Raw genomic sequence first — 21,681 nt, forward strand, 5'->3', positions numbered from 1 at the left:
ATTTTAATGTGATTACTAAAGAATGATTATTGAGAAATATTTTGCTCACAAAAAAGTTAATCTTTTACAAAGACCTTAATTACTCTATGCCATATTCCTCTCAGCTGCAGAAATATAAGCATTTTCCTCCTATACATTTTCAAAAAATTTATATCTACTGATCATGGGTCACTATATTGGTTTTTATGTATCCATAATTGGTTCAGTTCATTTTTATATAGAATGACTAGTTCTCTGCCTCAAATTGGCTTGAATAACTTTTAGTGTTCATAAAGCTGGATTTGAGAGTTTCACTTTACCTGAACAGAAGCAAATATCTGATAATACCATGCTTACCCTTGAATTTAATTCTAGTGCTGTAGCTACTGGCATTTAGTTTTCTGCTCTATAATCTCTAAATGAGCCAGAATGGACACAGTGAAACTCTCTGAAGACTTCCACCGGGATATAGTCATGACTTTCACTTTGGCATCTTTTTTGCTCCATGGAATACTAATTCTGGAAGATTAATCTTGGATATCATATTCAGAGACACATAAATTTGGGAATACTTGTGTATTATTTCTGTCTCTTTGAGAGTCCTCATGGACATTAACATACTAAATGGTCTGAGTATTCCTGCGATGAGGAAATGTGCTCATTTTAATTCATTTATATGCACATGGAAGTAGAATTTGAAGAGATGCTTGTTAACATCCCAGGGAAGTAGTTTCATGGAAGCCCCTTTGGAAATGCTGATTCTGTTTTACAGGTAAGGGAACTTAAGTCTACAGATACCATGTCTGGAATAGCAGTTAGTTGGTAGCAGAATAACAATTAGAGTACAGGTCTTCAGATTCTATTTTTGAACTCTTTATCCTGGCTGTGTTACCAAAAATCCCACATGCTCTGTAGTTAGACTTTAGACCAAGTGTGCTTACATGGCCATTAAAATTCACAGAAGGTGAAATAGAAATATTTCCTGCTGATGTGACTGATATGTATTGACAGATAATTTCAGAAATGTGAAATAATTATTAAAATGTCAGTTCTAAAAACATTGATTTTTGTTTCTCACCTTGACTTTGATGACAAAATTTTACTAATAATGTCTCAGGTTACTTGTTTCTTATTATTTTTATTGTGTATGGAAAGTGTTCTCTCTCCCCGAAATTACCTACAACTTTTGCAGTAAATGTACTTAAAAGAACAGATTGAAAAGTTAGAATTTAGTTTTGTAAAAGAATACTACTTCATTATTGTTCTCTTGGTTTGATTTTTTTTTATAAATTTCCTGTAATAAAGTTGAATATATTTCTAATTTGTGTCATTAATAATCACGGTAGAATATAATTTATTCAACTATTAATATATTCAACGAGTAATCATTGAGCACTTGGTAAATGTCAGACACTGTGCTAGGATCTGTGAATATATTGGCATCAAGGAAATCCTCATACTCAAGGTGTCTGTAATCAAGTTGACAGATTGAAGCTATGTTTAGTACTGTAATAAATCAGAAAAAATATATCAGTTTGTTGGAATAGCATATGGTTGCCCAAACTAATCAATGTTAGCCTTGCCTTTTAAAAATATTTATTTATGTACTTGAAATATACCTGGTTTACTGGTAAACACAAATGAAATTGAGTTTATCCATATTAATGATGTCTTCAAAACATCTTCATTTTTAAAACAGAGCAAATGTTTTATATAGACAATGTGTGAACATAAGCCTCCACAAAGAACTACGTTTTGTTTATAAGCCCTTCCTTTTCCTCTGCAACAGTGTAGTTAACTGAAACAGAACGGTCTGTGAAAACTTAATTTCATGCTATCGGCCAGAAAAGCACAAGAGGAACTGACAACAAAGATGTGTTTCCTCGTCAATGTCACTGCTGAATCATAACTGAGGTTTGGACATTTTTAAAGATATCACTTTAATAATTCCCAATGTTAAACTCTTTTGGGGAAAGGAAATGCAAAAATGCAAAGTATAAAACTAGTAACATTTGCTGCTTTAATGCTGAGACAGAAACTGATCTATATGGCAAATCACTAATGGCTGATGCAAATAAGAAATTGAAGGTTGTATAAGAAATGAATGTATAAGTGAAAAGATGCACTGCACTGTTCTTTGTTCTTCAGGGAGACCGGCTTCACTTTTGGTGGTCAAGGTTGCCTTCAGGGAGTTTGCAGTCTGTCATATCAGAGGATCCAGAACCCTGAGTTCATTGCCATTTATATGTGTAAAGTAGGAAAGGGACAATATTAAAATTCAAGAATTGATCCACTACCACTTAATAGAATTCCTCTCTGCATTAAATTATTTGACTTCCTGTTCTATTCAGGACTGTGCCACTGATATTTTTTGGTAGGCCACATCAGATTGTAGGCTCACACAGAATCTATGGCCTACCAAAATATATTATTTATTTCCTGGACTCGTTTAGACAATTCAGTGTAACATACTAGCACAAAAATATTTCCCAGTGGCATATGGATAATTTGAAGGATATCTTAGAATTGTACTTTTGTAGTAATCTGTAAAGCATGGTACAAAGGGCCAAGAATTTGGATTCAGTTGGAATTGAGGTTTGATCTGAAATCTACCTGTATGTAATTTGTTGCTTTAAACTATTAATTTTCTAGAGATGTGTGTAAAATTTATTCCTCATGTAAAATTTATCAACATTAACTCTATAAAGTACTTTTGCATATTTTATTAATATCTAGTATATCACCATATACATTTTCATAAAATAAATGATGGCAGTGATGATGGTAATTGTTATTTGATCATAGCTGTGTGTGGCTGACAGTCACAAGCCATTAGGATTGATTGTATGATTGTACTTGTATTTTTGGCAATGTGCTTATATGGATTTGTGTTTTGAATTTCTTGATTTCTCCAATTTCCTTTTTGGAAGTCAGAAAAGCATTGATCATTAGAAATAATGATAATTATTCCAACACTTTCCTCATCTTCAAGTTTAAGTTCATTATCTGAGTTTATAACGTATTTGAATTATCCTGAACTCTTTTTTTTCTGATTCTCCTATCTTGGGAAACATATTGATAACTTGAGCCTCCTTTTTTTCAGGTATATGAATGGGATAATAATATATACTTCAGAGGGTTACTATGATAATTTAAATTCCATAGTATATATAGAATCATAGCTTACTATCCAATTCTTAGGATATGATCAAAAAAGCCTTTCTCCCAAACTTTTTTTAAAATAATATACCTTATCTACTCTGAGACATCTTTTTGCCAACTGAAATTATTCTGAAATTCACAGGTTGACGTCTAAAATCATCTATCATTTACCTCCAAGTGAATTATGGAACTTTTCATCCCCACTTCTCTCATACACTCTATTGAATCAAGTGAGATTTTATGCTAGTCAACAACCTCACTCCTTATTTTGTATATTTTTATCTGTGTTTCTCTTGGTGTCCCCTGCTGAGAACTGTTATGTCGACAGCTCTTATTCATCCTCTTTTCTAACGCTAAATGATTCCTGTCTATAAAGAGCCATCTCACATTCCTATTTCCCCGGCTAATTTTACAAATTCTAATGCAGTGAAATATGATCTCTTCTTTCTTGAAGTCCTATAAACCATTATGTCTCTTATGGTATAGGCTTACCTGGGAGATATTGTGGATCAGTTTCCAGACCACTGCAATAAAGTGGATATCTCAACTGAGTCACATTATTTTTTAAATTTCCCAATAAACAAAAGTTGTGTTTACATTATGTTGTCATCTATTAAGTGTGCAATAGCATTATGTCTAAAAAAAAGTACATCACTTATTATAAAACACTTTCTTATTAAAAATGCTAATTATCATTTGAGCCTTCAACAAGTCCTTTGCTCTGTTTGTGAAGGGCTTACTGACTGGTCAGAGTGGTGGCTGCAAAAGGATAGGGTGGCTTGGACAGTTTCTTAAAATATGACAACAATGAAGTTGACTACATCGATTGACTCTTTCTGACGTGAAAGATTTCCTTATTCCATCTAATACTTTTTGATAGCGTTGTACCCACAATAGAACTTTCAAAATTGGGAGTCAGCCCTCTCAAATACTGCTGTTGTTTTATCAAATAAGTTTTTGTAATAGTCTAAATCCTTTGTTGTCATTTCAACAATATTCACAGCAGTTACCCCAGGGGTAGATACCATCTCAAGAAACCACTTTCTTTGCTCATCTGTAAAGACGAACTCCTCATTTTTCAAGCTTTATCATGAGATTGCATCAATTCAGGCACATCTTCAGGCTCCACTTCTAGTTCTAGTTGTCTTACTATTTCCATTGCATCTCCAGTCACTTGATATTTTGACCTCTTCTCATGAATTACGAATATTCTAAATGATATCTGGAATGGCGAATCCTTTCCAGACGGTTTAACTTATTTTGCCCATATCCGTCAGAGAAATCACTATCTGTGGAAACAATACCTTTATAAAATGTATTTCTTAAGTAATAAGGCTTGAAACTTGAAATTATTCCTTGATCATGAGCTGCAGAATGGATGTTATGGGTGTTGTGTTACTAGGCATCAAAGCAACATTAATCTTCTTGTACATTCTCCATAAGAGCTCTTGAGCAACTAGGTGCATTGTCTGTCAATAAGCAGTAGTATTTTGAAAAGAACCTTTTTTTTTTTTTTTTTTTCTGAGCAGTAGGTCTTAACTATGGACTTAAAATATTCTGTGCATCAAGCTATAAAAAATGTGCTGCCATCCAGGATTTGTTGTCCAATTTATAAATCACTGGCAGAGTAGATTTAGCGTAATTCTTAAGGTCCCTAGCATTTTGGGTATGGTAAATGAGCATTGGCTTCAATTTAAAGTCACCGGTTACACTAGTCCCCAACAAGAGTCACCCTGTCCTTTGAATCTTTGAAGCCAGGTATTGACTTCTCTTCTCTAGCCATGAAAGTCCTAGATGGCACCTTCTTCCAATAAAAGGCAGTTTTATCTACATTGAAAATCTGATGTTAATGTAGACATCTTCATCAATTATTTTATCTAAATCTTCTGGATAACTTGCTGCAGCTTCTATATCAGCATTTGCTGCCTCGTCTTGCACTTTTATGTTATAGAAACAGCTTCTTTTTTTAAACCTAATGAACCAAGCTGTTCCAGCTTCAAACTTTTCTTCTGTAGCTTCCTCACCTTTCTCAGCCTTCATAGAACTGAAGATAGTTAGAGCCATACTCTGGATTAAGCTTTGGTTTAAGAGCCTGTTGTAGCTGGTTTGGTCTTCTATCCAGACCACTAAAAATTTCCTCATATCAGCGAAAAGGCTGTTTAACTTTCTTATCATTCATGTGTTCACTGGATTAGCAATTTTAATTTCCTTTAAAAACTTTCCCTTTACATTCACCATTTGGCTAGCTGTTTGGGACAAGAAACCTAACTTTTAACCTATCTTGTCTTTTGACATGGCTTCCTCACTAACCTTAATCATTTCTAGCTTCTGATTTAAATTGAGAGATGTGCTGCCCTTCCTTTCACTTGAACATTTAGAGATCGCTGTGGGTTTTTAACTGGTCTGATTGCAAAGTTGTTGTATCTTGGGGAATAGAAAGGCCCAAGGAGAGAGAAAGAGATGGGGAATGACTGGTAGTTGGGGAAGTCAGAGTACAGACAACATTTATTAACTTAGCCGTCTTGTATGGGCATAGTTTGTAATGCCTCCCTAAAACTTATAATGGTAACATCAAAGATAACTGATTATGGACCAACATAAAACATATAATAATAATGAAAAATTTGAAATATTGCAAGATTTACCGAAATATGACACAGAGACATGAAGTGAGCACATGCTGTTGGAAAAATGACACCAATAGACTTGCTTGACACGGGATTGCCGCAAAGCTTAACCTTGTAAAAAGCAGAATATCTATGAAGTGCAATAAAATGAGGTATGCGTGTGCTTCTATCATGTCTATCATGGTGATTATTGTGTAAATATTTTGCTTATTCTGTCTTCTAGATTGTAAGTTTATTAAAAGAAGCTATTTTTTATATTTTTAAATTTTCTAGTCTACTTGCATAGTCAGAACTCAAAGAGAAATTGTTGGAGGAATTGAAAGGGGAGTTGACTCAGACTCTATCTCAGAATAACAATCTTGCATTCATTTTGAAGTATTGTTATTTCTTCACAAAATTAGATAGCTACATCTCAGTTTCACTTTGTTCTGTCTGTGTAAATACAAAACTCGAGTTGAATTAGTTGTAATATTTATGATTTGCCTGTTACAGTTGCCTGCCCAGTAATAGCTGATTGGGATGACCAATTTATTTCACAAGGGCCACGGAGCATCTGTTAGATAATGATGACTTTCAGCCATTGGTAAAGATGAAAGGCAACTGTTTCTCATTATATGTAAGAGAATTTGGTGTTTGGCTAAATCAAAAGTATACTTTGCCAAAAATGGTTTCCTCTAATTATTGGAGCAGTGTGCATTTCAAAAAAAATTAATCCATTCATTTTCCTAAATGCCAGTTTAAAATCTATTAGCTGTCCTTAAAATCTTATGTTTATTTTATAGCCTATTTTTTGTACTAAGTCCATGAAAAATAAAGGAGGCCATTAAATAATTGTACACTGTTGACTTGAAATCCTGAAGACACACATGTGATAAATTAATGATTTAGAGAAAACAAAAAGAAAAATGTGATAGTTTCTTTCAAAGATTCATAATTAGTCCAGTTAGAGAGACAGAAAAGATGCAAGTATATATATAGAATGGTATCCATGTGGTCCTTTTGCATCAGAAATGAGTCAGGAATTAAGGACCTAAGGAGATAAGCAAAGCCAGAAACAATAGACCTCTGTGTTTAGTATTGACTGCAAAGACAATTGTGAAATATTGGTAACAGAATAAAAGCTGAGGAAAGTATGGCTGTATTCCTAACATGGCTTTTACAAGGCAGTTTGTGCTTAACTAACTTGCTTGGCTGCTTGAAAATAATGCACTGTGAAAGATAAGAAAAGTGGATATAGTAGGTTTCGATTTTCATAAAAGATTTTGACAGCTTCACGTAGGAGATTAATGGCTAAGGTAGAGAATCGTAGAGAAAGCAGTAAGGAGTTCTTTACATAGGAAATCAGTTCAAGAATGAAACAGTATTTGAGGATGAAAATATTTCAAGTAAAATAGAATTTTAGGGAGCAGTACACTTTAGACTTTTAATTTCAAAAAGCACTCAATTTGCATTCTTTTTCCTTTCTTTCTTCTCTAATTTATAATTACCATGCATTTATTATATTTAATAACGTTACTTATGTGTTATGCTCACTACAAATCATACTAAAAGTGATTACCAGTGTGTTTATCCAGAAAATGCAGGTAAACGTAAGAACAATGAATGACAAATATATATCTTGCTAAGAAATGAAGGAGTTACTGCCACACAGTAGGAACTCTGAACTACATAAACAGGAATGATATTTCACCAAGACCATGTTTGGATCTTGAAATAAAAATGTAAAAAACTCATCTTTGAATTTGTAAGAATAATAATTACAATATTATGTTTTTTGAGTCAAATTAAAACCAAATAAGTAAGGTTTCCTCAGTTTAATAAATTATTTGTTAACTGATGTAGATTTTCTTTATACGGTCTCTTTACCCATTCTTTATCTATTTTACCTAGCCTCTGAGTTTTTCTTACACGTTCCAGAAACATAGGAAAGAAAACGAAACCATATGAGCAGCTTCCATTTGTTTTTCTAAGACAGAAAGCAATTTGTTCTCCTTTCAGCGTGTCAAGGCTAGAATTTAGTATCACTAAGTTATTTTTAAAGTAAAATGAAAAAGAAGATAAAAGGAGACTCTGTAGACAGTGGGCAGTTCCATTTGTTCCAAATTATATATTCAATTTTTGAACCATAGAGGAAATCCAGAGATTGCTGTGGATTATCTAGGATAATTTGGAACAAAAGTTCTAAAGTGCAATAGAGTAAGGCTGGTGTCAATGCTACCTCTCCTGCTAAACCTGCCCTGACCTATTCTTACCCTGTTCTTTTTTCCAGTGGAATATGTCATCTTTTCTTTTATGCAGCAGTCACACAGTATTTTATTTGGAGTTCTTATAGTAGTCAAAAAACTATTTTTTAAGTACCAACTACGTGACAGGTACTGAACTTCTTACTGCACTTCACAGTGCAAAATAAGCCAGAGTCTTGTACAGTTTAGCAGGACAATAATTGATTAAATGAGGGACTGAACAGTGCAGGGCAATAAAGAATGATGCCTAATGTGCTAGGGCAGTGCAAACCTTAGGGAGGGTCCATTACACCTGTCTGAGGCCATTGAATGGAAATGTCAGGGAGAGCTTCCCAAAGACATGACATCTAAGGTTAGGTGCTTAGATCTTATCACATGAGACAGTTCAGTCCATCTCACAAAATAGCCCTTTGAAGTGCATATTCATATCCCCATTTTAAAGAAGCAAATGTGAAGGTTGAGAAAAAATTTAGTCCTGAAATTCCTCAGGCTAGAAGTTACAGAAAGAGTTATGATTCAATCCTGTGTTACTCTGAACCCAAAGTACAATATCCTTGAAGAAGCCATATCAGTATTTCCCCCAGATTCCAGTTCACCTGTGTTTAGAGTGATAGTGTATTTTTTCTTCCTCTTCAGGTTAACTTTTTAGAGTGACTCAAGGAAGTAATGACTAATATCACAAAATTCTGACCTTGAGAGATGATAGTCATGGGGCTCAAAAAATATGCAGCAATCTAGTAAAGAGAAGTCCAGCCAGAAAGTCATGGTTGAAATTTACGGTTTTCCTAAATCGCAGTGGATTTTACATCCCTTAGAGGTACTTGCATTTCTGAGCCAGCAAGGCAGTGAGATATGACAGGTCCAGCTGTCTACTAGATGCTGCTGCTGGATGGATCCTCTAGCAAGAGAGGCATTGATATGTGGGGAGATTCTGGCACTTTCTGTAAGAAAGAGCTCAGGTGAAATTAATTTAAATTATATATTGCTTTCATATTCAAAGTGTGTCACTTTTTTTACTATACATGTAATAATAGATACTCATTTTCATGTCTTGTCCATTTTTGTACCAAATATCTCCTGTCTGTCTCTCTCTCTCTCTCTCTCTCGCACACATACACACACACACACACACACACACACACGCCCCTTTTGAAGCACACATATCCCTTGAAGAAGCAAATATTTAACAATAACAAAGAGTTGATCATAAAGATATATTTTTATATTTCTCAAAATGAGAAGAAACCCTAGACTACTAACACATATATTTAAAAATAAATATTTATAATATATGGATATCAACTTAAGTTTTTCTAAAGTATATAAATATTAACTAAATACAAACGATATTCAAGCCCATAGAATTTAGTAGAATAGGGCACAATTTTTATTTTCAAGAGAGAACTTAAATATTTTAATTCACTGATCCATGGAAATTATAATAAACTGTGCTACATTCCAGTTGTTGTTGTTTTAACAGAATTTAAGCAACTTTAAATCTAGACAAGATAGAACAAAGTGAAAAGATTTTTTAAGCAACTCTATTTTAAAAGTCCATGTTCTTCAGAAAGATTGTCTTTGGGGCACTATCTTCAATGTGTAAACTTATATTATAATTCTCACATATATTCAGTTGTCTCCTTTCCCAACCTCTAGGAAGATAGAAAGGGAAGATTAGAAGTGGAGAAATACTACTCAAATACATTGGTAGCTTAGCATTAGAAAAATGTATCAAATACAGCATTTTAGACATAAATACACTTAGGTACATGATGACTTTCCAAGGACTATGCAGGAACAGATAGTTCTAAGAAATTTATTGATCATTAATTTCCTATCTTTTTTTTTTAAGTGACCAACCTGCTGGAGAATGTCTGTATTTGGACTGATTCTGGTTCCTACCTCCTGCTTTTACTGTCACCTTTCACAAAACCTATTGAACATGCAGAATCATACTATGGGCCACGGCCCGAAGTTTAAAACTTACAGAAAGTAAACAAAGAGGCTATTTAAAATGTTGATGTTAAAACAATATCTAGAGGTTGCTAAATTCTTTTGCAATAGAGGTAGTTTACAATTTGCTTTGTATACATCTACAGGGTGTATAATATTATCATCAACTGATAAAGCATTAGGAATGATTTTGGGTGATAGATTCCTGTAATTTTTTGTTGTATCCCTCTCATCAAGTTGAAGAATTAGTAGTATTGCTTAAATAGGACACCTTCCATTCCCATAGACTTATTTATGAAAACAGGTTTTCTCACGGTTTCTGTCCATAAAATCCATTCCAACAAACTCTAGGAAGAATTCATTCTGGGCTTTATTTCCTGTAAGTAAAAAGTTTTGCCATTTGAGTAAGAAAGTTTGTCCATGTATCTAGATAAAACCAATTCATTAACACCTCTATTATTAACTATATTAAGTTATATATGTATATGAGTTATATATAATATATTATTAACTATATAAAGTTATCCATATATATATGCATATACATATGTGTGTGTGTGTGTGTGTGTGTGTGTGTATATATATAAAACAGGATCTGGCTGTGTTGCCCAGGCTGGAGTCCAGTGTTGTGATCTTGGCTCACTGCAACCTCCACCTCCCAGACTCAAGACTCAAGCCATCCTTCCATCGCCACCTCCTAAGTAGCTAGGACTACAGGAGCACACCATCATGTCTAGCTGAGTTATGTAATTTTTTTTGTAGAGATGGGGTTTTGTTATGTTGCCCAGGCTTCTCTTGAACTCCTGAGCTCAAGCTCAGCCTTCCAAAGTGCTGAACGAATATTTATTAAAATGTGGGATATATATATATATAAAATTTGTTCAATCATATACTATTAATAATTATAAAAGTTATTTTATTTTTGAATATTTTTTCACTTAGATTTGTATGTTCACAAGACCTATTTTAATGCTAATTTATATACAGTATTTTACAGTAGAAAAGATAGGATATCAATAAAAGGCTTTAAATAATAACAAATTAGGATCAAATTATGAGGGATAAGTCGAATAGTATCAGTTTAAGGAGAAAAAGCAATGTAGCGTTTATTTTAAAGTAGAGTTTGTTCATCTTGTTTTAAATGGCTGTTGATGAACATCACATCACTCTTAATTCAATTTCTTTGGACATATTTAAAATTGAGAACTTATAGTTTTATTTTAAAATAGCAATATTGATAGTAGTAAGAAATTATAGGTTGGCAAAGACCTTGGATTATGATGAAAATTATAGGTGGCGATTTTTGAGAGTTCAAAGGTGTACATAGTTTACAAAATTATTTTATGAACCATACAAGCAAGAAGAAAAAAAACTGAGGTTGAGACCACCCTGGGCAACATAATAGACCCTGTCTCTACAAAATATAAAACTAAAAAATTTAACCAGGCATGGTGGCATGCACCTGTAGCCCCAGACACTCGGGAATGTAGGACATGTGGAGAGAGGCTGGGGCAGGTGGATCGCTTGAACCCAGGAGGTCAAGTCTGCATTGAGCTGTGATTGCACCACTGCACTCCAGCCTCGGTGACAGAGTGAGTCCCTGTCACTCCCACAAAAAAGAAAAGAAAAGAAAAGAATTGGTAACCCTTTACTTTACATTAATGGGCTTGGGAAGATCACTGTGCTTATGCAGTCTCTATATAGAAATTCATAATCATAACCTAGAGTTATGAAGAGCATTAACCTATAAAACATTGTAATAATTATAAAATGTTTACATTTATAATTCACTTTATAACTTTATAAACCTATCTCCCATGCACAGCCTCTTTGATCTTTTACCAAAATAGAAGCTACTTAACAGGTGATATTATCTCAATTTTGCAACTGTTAAATTCTTTATAGAAGTTGAATTACTTGCCCACAACAGTTGCTAGTAAACTAGGAATATGAATGTAAGTTTTCAGTCCCAGTATAACTTTTATAACTTTTTAAAATATAACACCAAGGCTGTCTTTTTCTACATGTTCTGCTTATAAGATGGGGAAGTATAAAAAAAAAAAAAAAAACTTTTGTGGCAGTTCAAAGGGGAGTAAATGAATGAAGTACTTTAACATATGACACATAGCTACCTGTAAAATTAATTCTGTGAACCAGCTCTGTGCTCTGACAGTATAGAAAAATAAAGTTTCGCTACATCAAGCGAGACTCTATGAATTCTTTATTTGTTTCCTTCTTCTAATTATATTTTATACATTGGGTTTTTTGTTATTGTTGTTACTGGCAGTAGTATTGTTTTCAAACACAAAGTTAACCACAGGGGTGTAGGGTAATAATAGTTAACCTGAATTACACACTTATCATGCACCTCCTTCTGTCCTAAACACGATAAACAAACTAATTAATTTAATCCTCATAACAATTTTGTCAAGTAAGTACTTTTACTAACCCCATCTTACAGGTGAGAAAACTAAGGTAAATTAACCTGGCCCAGGTTCCAGGCCTGGTACACAAGAAAGATGACATTTGAACCCAATATTAACTATAATTACACTATACAGTTTGTTAAGGAAAAGTTATAATAAAAAATAAGATCTAGCAAAGACTCAAATTTGAGACTATTTTTAACTTAACGTCTTTCAAAAATATAAAGTTTAATTTTTTTACAGGAAGCTGTTTAAAAAATACATTAATTTTTTTCTTCTTGGGTATACTCCTTAATTTATATTTTAAGGCATAGTTCATACTGAATTATGGTTTAGTCCATTTTCTTGAGAAGACAGATAAATATGGGTTAATGGCTACTGTAGTAACTGATTGCAAGGCTAGCTTTAATTAGTTGACTGTGTAACCATTTTTAATTCATAAAACAAAATTTGTGTTCAGAATATTTTTTATTAGGAAAAATTGCAATAAGAAAAATCCAGCAGTGCCTGGCAGGATGCTTAAAGATCAACATAAGCAGATGGGTTGGGAAGGTGGGGAACAGAATTCATTTTGCTTTTTAAATGTCTGTATTTGGTGATACTGTAAAGTAGCATAAGTTTATTATTTTTACAAAACATGAATTTAGAACCTTTCTGTATATCCATGTTATGTTTCTTATTTTATAATCTCTATTTATTAATATATGCAGATAGAATACTTTTAATGACTTCAACACAAAGATGGCTGATGGAAGGGAGATGAGCTGCAATTGCTGATACTGTTCTTACTAGAGAAGTCCATGTCCTTTATTCCCCCGATTTAGGGACGAGGTGTATGTACCTGGCTCCGTCCCAAAGAGGATGGAATAGAAAGGCTTGTCTGGAGCCTAGAGCTTTATCTCAGTCATTTCTCTGGATCTGATTGCATTCCCTGTCTTTGATACTGCTATTTTAAACACCTCCTGCATGCATTTTGAATGTAGTTTTCATTCCCTTTATATCTCCTGAGGTGAAAGTCCAACTTCTCCAGGAAGCAGCTGCCAGGGAGACAGTACTGCAGACAGAACTTTCCCCACAGCGGTTCAGAGCACCTGCCAGTTATCAAAAATCTTGAAGCCCTTCCAGATCCAAATATCTCACATTCAATCAAGTCCATGTGGGAGAAAGCAAGCTGATTTAGTTGAATTCAAAAATTAAAAAGTAGAGATGACAAAGAAATTTTCAGCTTAATTCACGTTTAAAGCCATTGGAACAAAGCTAGCCTTAAACCACTCAAATTTGTGACACCTTTTTATTTTTTTAGGACTTTTACATTCTTTGCTTCATTTATCAATTTTGTATTCATGCATTCAGTAATCTTAGAGCAGAGATGATAAGACCTATCTACTTCTCAGAATGTTTTTGTGAGTGTTAAATGAGATAATACATTTAAAAAATGTTTCTATGCCTCTTAACCCATTGTAATCACTCTGCAAATGAAATTTATTATTATCGGGATAAGAGGATAATAATTAGTAAGAGGCCAAAAATGAAGATATTTTGATATTCAGACTTTGCTAGTTTCTGTAATCACAATGGACAAGATCTCTCTTACTCTATCCATGCTTATTTTACTTCATAAATGCTAATTTATATGTTAAATTATTTACAAATAATGTATTGAAGCATCCTTTCTATGTAAAAATTATTTGGCATGGCCCTTCCTAACACAGACATATATTCTTACTTGAAAGCTTATTCTTAATGGAAAGAATAAGATAAAGCAATTTGTGGTATTGCAGAAAAACATAGTTTAATTATGAGTTAAAATGAGTGATTTTAATGTTTGAAAATGCAACTTAATCATAACCAAATTTGAATGATTTCCCAGGCATTGAAAATGTTATATATACATACATATATGTATATATATAAATGGCTCTAAATTTGTATTTTATACACACGTGTATATATGTGTATGATACATGTGTATGTATGTGTGTGTATATGTGAGTATATGTATATAAAACAAACTTAACTATACATATATATGTATAGCTTGCTTATAAATATACATATATGTATAGTTAAGTTTGTTTTATATATATATACATACACACATATGTACAGTTTATAAATATACTTATATATGTATGTATGTGTATATATGTATATACACATATATATACACATATATACATATATACATATATACACATATATACACATATATATACACACACTCATATATATATATATATACACACACACACACACACACACACACACACATATATATAAAACAAACTTAGAGCCAGGCATGGTGACTCATATTTGGGAGGCTGAGGCAGAAGGATTGCTTGAGCCCAGGAGTTCGAGGCTGCAGTGAGCTATGATCATTCCACTGTACACAAGCCTGGGTGACAGAGCAAGAATTTGTCTCTTAAAAAATATAGATTTAAAGAATTTTAAGTTGTGCATTAAAGTAAAACTAAACTATATGAATTAACACTATCACTTGATTGCATTAAACTTCACAGATTTCAGGGAGACATTAAGTATAGTTCTGCATGAAAAAAGTAAGAAAAATTCACAAAGCTTAATTTTCAGTTTTTTTTTTCCCATCTAATTTACAATGTAAAAATGTTTAAGATGTTTGAGGGTTTTGTTTTATAATCAATAGTGGCTGATAGTTTTCAATCTTTTATCCAAAATATTTTAAAAATAAGCATATTATCCCAAATTGCTAGAGTGAAATACATAGAAAATAGAATTCTTTTTCCAACAAAATAAGAAACCAATGCTCCTTTTTTTTTTTTTTTTTTTTTGCTATTACACAAGAAGTAAAATATACCCAACATGGCATAACTCCCATTTTGAAAACAAATATACATGTTTTATTGATATTACTTTGGTTCTAAGGCCTGAAGATTTAGTACAATTATTTCATAATAAAGTTTTTCTCATATAATATAAATGTCAATAAGCAAGTCATCTGTTAAGTAGCAGATGTATCTCAGTGTCTTCACTGTAACTAACAGATGTATCTCAGTGTCTTCATTGTAAAATGGGTATAATGATAATAATAATAGTATTTGATAGTACCTAACTCAAAGTCTTGTTTTGAGGATTGAATGAAAAATATACATAACATGCTTTAAATGTATCTGGTGCATAGTAATATTAGCATATTACTATTGTATACTGAACAGTATTGAACTGTTACCTGCTGAAGTGCAGTTCTCACTTAGATATCACCAGAAACACATTTTAAAATATAATTCTTATCATCTCTAAGGATGAGGACTTCAATAAATAATTGAAGTTCACTGGACAAATTGTTACCATGGATTTCCCACCACCCTTCACTGTCTCCCACCTCTGCCACACCTGCAAAAATAGAAAGATAATAAGAACCATTTCTGTGTCTGAGTAGTTATAAAAGAGAATTTTAAATATTGTCAATTATAAGATTATATAAAGTGATATTATCTAGGAAATATTTATATAACCATATAATTTATGTATACATACCTACATATTATCTTCAACTCTCATGAAAGATATCAAGAGAGTGCCTTAAAAACAAAGGTAGGGGAGAAAGATGGTAGAATTTCTGTTCTCTTCCGTGTAATCTCTGCTTTACTTGCCTTACCTCATTTGGTCTTGAAATTGGGATATCAAAACTCTCTTTGTGTGCAGAATCAGCATGGAGATCGTATGGGGTTCTGAACTCTGTTAATATGCTTTCAAAAGTTCTTCTGTCAAATTTAGGTTTTTTTTTTATTATTATACTTTAGGTTTTAGGGTACATGTGCACAATGTGCAGGTTTGTTACATATGTATCCATTTGCCATGTTTGTTTGCTGCACTCATTAACTCGTCATTTAGCATTAGGTATATCTCCTAATGCTGAAATGCTGTCCTTCCCCCATCCCCCCAACCCACAACAGTCCCTGGAATGTGATGTTCCCCTTCCTGTGTCCATGAGTTCTCATTGTTCAATTCCCACCTATGATTGAGAACATGCGGTGTTTGGTTTTTTGTCCTTGCGATAGTTTACTGAGAATGATGTTTTCCAGTTTCATCCATGTCCCTACAAAGGACATGAACTCATCATTTTTTATGGCTGCATAGTATTCCATGGTGTATATGTGCCACATTTTCTTAATCCAGTCTATCGTTGTTGGACATTTGGGTTGGTTCCAACTCTTTGCTCTTGTGAATAGTGCCGCAATAAACATACGTGTGCATGTATCTTTATAGCAGCATGATTTATAGTCCTTTGGGTATATACCCAGTAATGGGATGGCTGGGTCAAATGGTATTTCTAGTTCTAGATCCCTGAGGAATCTCCACACTGACTTCCACAATGGTTGAACTAGTTTACAGTCCCACCAACAGTGTAAAAGTGTTCCTGTGTCTCCACATCCTCTCCAGCACCTGTTGTTTCCTGACTTTTTAATGATCACCATTCTAACTGGTGTGAGATGGTATCTCATTGTGGTTTGATTTGCATTTCTCTGATGGCCAGTGATGATGAGCATTTTTGCATACCTTATACAAAAATTAATTCAAGATGGATTAAAGACTTAGATGTTAGACCTAAAACCATAAAAACCCTAGAAGAAAACCTAGGCAATACCATTCAGGACATAGGCGTGGGCAAGGACTTCATGTCTAAAACACCAAAAGCAATGGCAACAAAAGCCAAAATTCACAAATGGGATCTAATTAAACTAAAGAGCTTCTGCACAGCAAAAGAAACCACCATCAGAGTGAACAGGCAACCTACAGAATGGGAGAAAATTTTTGCAACCTACTCATCTGACAAAGGGCTAATATCCAGAATCTACAATGAACTCAAACAAATTTACAAGAAAAAAACAAACAACCTCATCAAAAAGTGGGCAAAGGACATGAACAGACACTTCTCAAAAGAAGACATTTATGCAGCCAAATTTAGGACTTTATGATGCAATGAAGAGACAGCAGTAAAGGTAGCTGGTAAGTCTCTTCATAGGAATATTATTTTCACTCAGTTTAGCTTTGAGTCCAAGAGAAAAATGTACTTTTTATTTTGTATTAATTGGTGCCTTTAATAGGAGCTTTCATTAATCAAAATATCTTGAGAAAAGCTGTTCTTTTTCCATAGAGCTGAATAAATTCTGCTGTGTGGAATACTGGTAATGGTGCTAATGCTTATGTTTTTGGACTGTGCAACAAAGAATTTGAGATATAAGTGGACAAAATCATCCCTCAGCATCCACAGGCTTTTTGACTTAACTGAGCTTTAAAAAATTACAAATACCCTAAATATGCTATTTTTCACTACACTCTCTGATGTCCACCTTTCAGATTAATCACCACAGGAGTTAGTATCACAGGCGTATTCTGTTTAGAATTTTTCTAACAGTTTGATCAAATAGCATCTCACCCAATGGGACTTCATAACCCCAAAACAGAGACCTACCCAATGTGTAGTCACATCCTTTAAAGGGGCCCCTAAAAAGAATTTAGGCAGCAGTGCCATCCTTATTAGAAAAGAATTAAATATCGTGAGCCTGGGTTTATATAATTAACAACCATGAAGCAAAAAGAAATGTTCAAGCTATTACCTATATATTTTCCAGTAGCCAGATGTTTGGAACTATGTGCACAAAATATCCAGATGATTGACTGAAGATTTAAGTATTTACCATGATATTTGGTATAGTGTCAACAGAGCATATGCTGAAGAGTGTATTTTTGGAACTGCTTGATTCGTCTCCTTGCAAAATAGGTAGTCTAGAAGATATTTAAAGTGAAAGATAAAAACCACTATCAAGGAAAGCTATGCCATACTCGATTAAAGGATATATTTATTATTGAACATTTTTATTCAGATTATTTCATTGTCTATATTTCAAAGGGATCCTAAGATCACTTGCTGCTCAAATGTTCCATTCTAAAGTCCAAAGAAAAAAGATCTGAATTTGTGACCAGAGAACTGTTACTTCATGCTGTCCCATTAATGATCTGGTCACCCTCACTTCACTGAACTCTCCCTTACACCCTAATTCCTCCATTCTAAACAGGGAGTCCTCCTGACTTGCTGCTACCTGACTCTAAAAATACTAGCATAGTCTGTCGCTGTGGTTAAGAATGCAAGCCCACTGGTTTTGTTCAATCACAGCCTGCCAGTACCTTTGCTTCTTCATCTAAAAAATTAAGATAATAGTAGTATCCAGCTCATAGAGTTATGTGAGGTTTAAATGGTATAATAAATGTAAAATGCCTAGCAAACCTCCTAGCACATACTAAGCAGAATGCCTAATGGTTTAAAAGGGTTTCTGAAGTGTAGAGTCAAATTCTGTAGTTCTTTCTTATTTCAAGTAGCTATGTGTATGAATGATTCACTTGATCTACCACCGGCACCCTGCCCACCCCTGCCCCTGACCTGCCTTTGTTTCTGATCACTGAATTCTTAGCTTAGTTCTTCACTTACTAATTTAGATTGCTTAGCACATCCTCTGTATCATTCACCAGTTATTGACTGTACTACATATATTTGCATTTAATTACATGTAATTATAGTTTACATGGGTGTGACTTTACTTTTCCAACTATGCCACACTTTGGGAATTTTGATACACTTTATCATATTATTCCGTTCTCCAAAATTTTCCCAATTTTTACCTTCATTTATCCACCCAACACACGCTTATATTTATCGTTCATTATGTTTAGGCCTTTGGAATATATAGAAGCAACCAAATAGACAAAATTCCTGGATCTTGCTTCTAGTGGAAAGAGACAGACAATAATCAGTCAAGTAAATAGATAATATGTCTAAAGGGAGTGTTGGAACAGTCGTGCTATTTTTGCTATTTAATACATTAGGTCATTTAATGAAGACCTAAGGAAGATAGGGAACAAGTTATGTAGAACTTCAGGGGAAAAAAAGTTGCAGGGAAGAAATAGCAAATACAAACTAACTGAGGCAAGAGAATGCCTGACTTGTTGGAAGCACAGCCAAAGGACCCCAGGCTAGAGCAGAGTAAAGTGGAAAAGAGGAGTGGGAGGTAAAGTCAGAAAAGCATCAGGGGACCAGATTCTATAAGGCTGTGTTGACTATCAGAATTCTGACTATCAGAATTATAAATTTTCTTATGAATTAAATAGAAGGCCTGGAGTTGTTGATGATCTGATTTGAACTCTAAAGTGTTTATTCTGCTTATTGTGGGAAGAATGGATCTGGCTGCAAGGGTCAAGGGCAGAAGCCAGAGACTCTCAGAGAATCTGAATAATCCAATTATAATGACAATTTAATTACTACATTTTTCACTCCCTGTTCTGCATGGTGGCTGTTCATGCACATGCTTTATCATCCTTGCTAAATTATAAATTCTGTTTGGGCCAGGATTCCAACAAATTTATATTTGTAGACACTAGACTTTTTAAACCAAGAAAAAAAATGTCAGTACCCAAAGAGTACAAAAATAAATTGCTATCGTGTTCCTCTGCTTGGCTGTCACCCTCCACCCCATTGTACCCTACATAGCTTCCCTCCTTACAAAATTTCTTACTACAGCATACACGTGTCAAGCAATATCTCTTTGTATTGTAAAGGAAAAAATAGGTTGTAGGTGGAGAACGAAAAGGAGGTACAGAGGAAGAAAACATAGTTCTTATTCTCAAGGAATCTTTATAATGACCAAAAGAACACCACTCACACATGCATACAGCCGTGTGTGTGTGTATGTGTGTATGTTTGGCCTATTCACATACTCTATGTAGTCATCTCATACTAGACCTTTGAACTACGTGTATTCTCTATATGATTTCATAACATAGCCATGCCTACACAGGCTTGCTGTTCAGAATTTGTAAAATTCCATTATGGTAATTTGGGTTATTTATGTTCTAACATAATAGTGTAGTTTGAGAATAATTCTACAAAATTCAGCGAAATTTCCAAAAGGAAAATAATTTCTTTTTCTGATTGTCATTCAAGAGTATTAGTAATGTGTACCTTAAAAAACTTTGAGTTGGGAACAATGGCTATTACAAAATATAGTTATTGAAGCCAAGGAGACATAAATTATGCCTTTTTTCATTTTTTTCATCATGAAGAAATTGAATTCTATTCTTCTGTGGCAGCCCATGTCATGCTAGAATTGAGGAACAGTGCTTATGCTAAGACTACCGGTTAATCTCTGCAGTCTTCCCTAATACCCCCAAAATAAAGGTAAAGCTGCTACTTCCTCTAGGGAAATGGAAATGCCCAACACAGCATTCTAAATCAGACTTTCATGGTAAAACATCCACTAATAATTAATTTTCTGCTTCCTTTAGACTAGGACAGGTTAAGCAGTTGGTCACATTCGGTAAATAAGAAATTACTCGCAGTAATTTCTGCAACATTCTAATCATTTTTCCATTCTGAAACCTATTTTAAAAGTCTTTGATCTGCATGACAGTGGAAAGGAGGTCGAATGTGGAAAGTTAAGACTTGATTATGAATTCAACATTGGCACCCACTAATATCGTGGCTTAGGCCAGTCATTTAACCTAAACATCTCCATTTATTTTCCAGTGATCAAGAGCATTGCAATCTATACCCGGAAAGAGTTGTTATGAACACACAATAGAAAAGCATTCGAAGGCTATAGAGGCAGAGGTCACACAGAAACACTTGATGAATGCAGATACTAAATGACACACTAGAATTATCACAGCCCTAAGCAGTGATATTTCAGAGTTCTGTCCTGTACCAGCACAAATGTGATCCTGTGAAATGGGAAATATGTCCTCTCTATCTTCTTTCTGCGTATTATTAAGAATGACAATATGCTGGAATTATTTAATTACATCATTAAAGGGGGTTTTATTTTCTTTATTAAATACATAAGGACAAGCTTTTCAATTCACAGTGACCTTTATGACTTCCGTTTTGGTTTCTGTAGATGGCAAAGCCGACCGCAAATTAGATTCTGCAATGTACCTTGTTCCTTACTTTTTCACCCACTGATTAGTTTCATACGGTTGACAGCAGCCCACCCTGTTGCTTTCAGCTTGCAATTTTGTAGCAATCTCAAACACTGTGTTCAATCCCCCAAGGTGTGCTGTGGAAATGCTGTCAAACTATTTCTATGCATGTGTGTTTTCGTTCTGTAGCTGTGCTTTGTACTCATTTAAGAAAACCAGTCTTTAATTTATAACAGAACATTTTCAAGAGGAAACAGAATTCCAGGCCTCAGCAAAATCACTGGTATATGACCACAGCCTTCTTCTGTTCTAAAGCTTGATGTGCCTACTATTAAACACAAT

At 33.9% G+C, this 21,681-nt stretch overlaps 1 protein-coding gene across 5 annotated transcripts in view; it reads left to right on the forward strand.

The window, feature by feature from the left end:
- NEGR1 (neuronal growth regulator 1) overlaps window positions 1-21,681 on the forward strand; it is a 906,728-nt gene that overhangs the window by 328,574 nt on the left and 556,473 nt on the right. Inside the window, exon 2 of one of the 5 annotated variants that reach the window (XM_058439669.1) lies at window positions 1,769-1,893. The exons of the other annotated variants lie outside the window; for them this stretch is intronic. The gene's annotated coding sequence lies outside the window, so the exon portion shown is untranslated. The remainder of the gene's footprint in view (window positions 1-1,768; window positions 1,894-21,681) is intronic. 5 annotated transcript variants of the gene reach the window in all.

The sequence above is a fragment of the Hylobates moloch genome, unplaced genomic scaffold, assembly GCF_009828535.3.
Source record: "Hylobates moloch isolate HMO894 unplaced genomic scaffold, HMol_V3 SCAFFOLD_5, whole genome shotgun sequence".
Lineage (NCBI taxonomy): Eukaryota > Metazoa > Chordata > Mammalia > Primates > Hylobatidae > Hylobates > Hylobates moloch.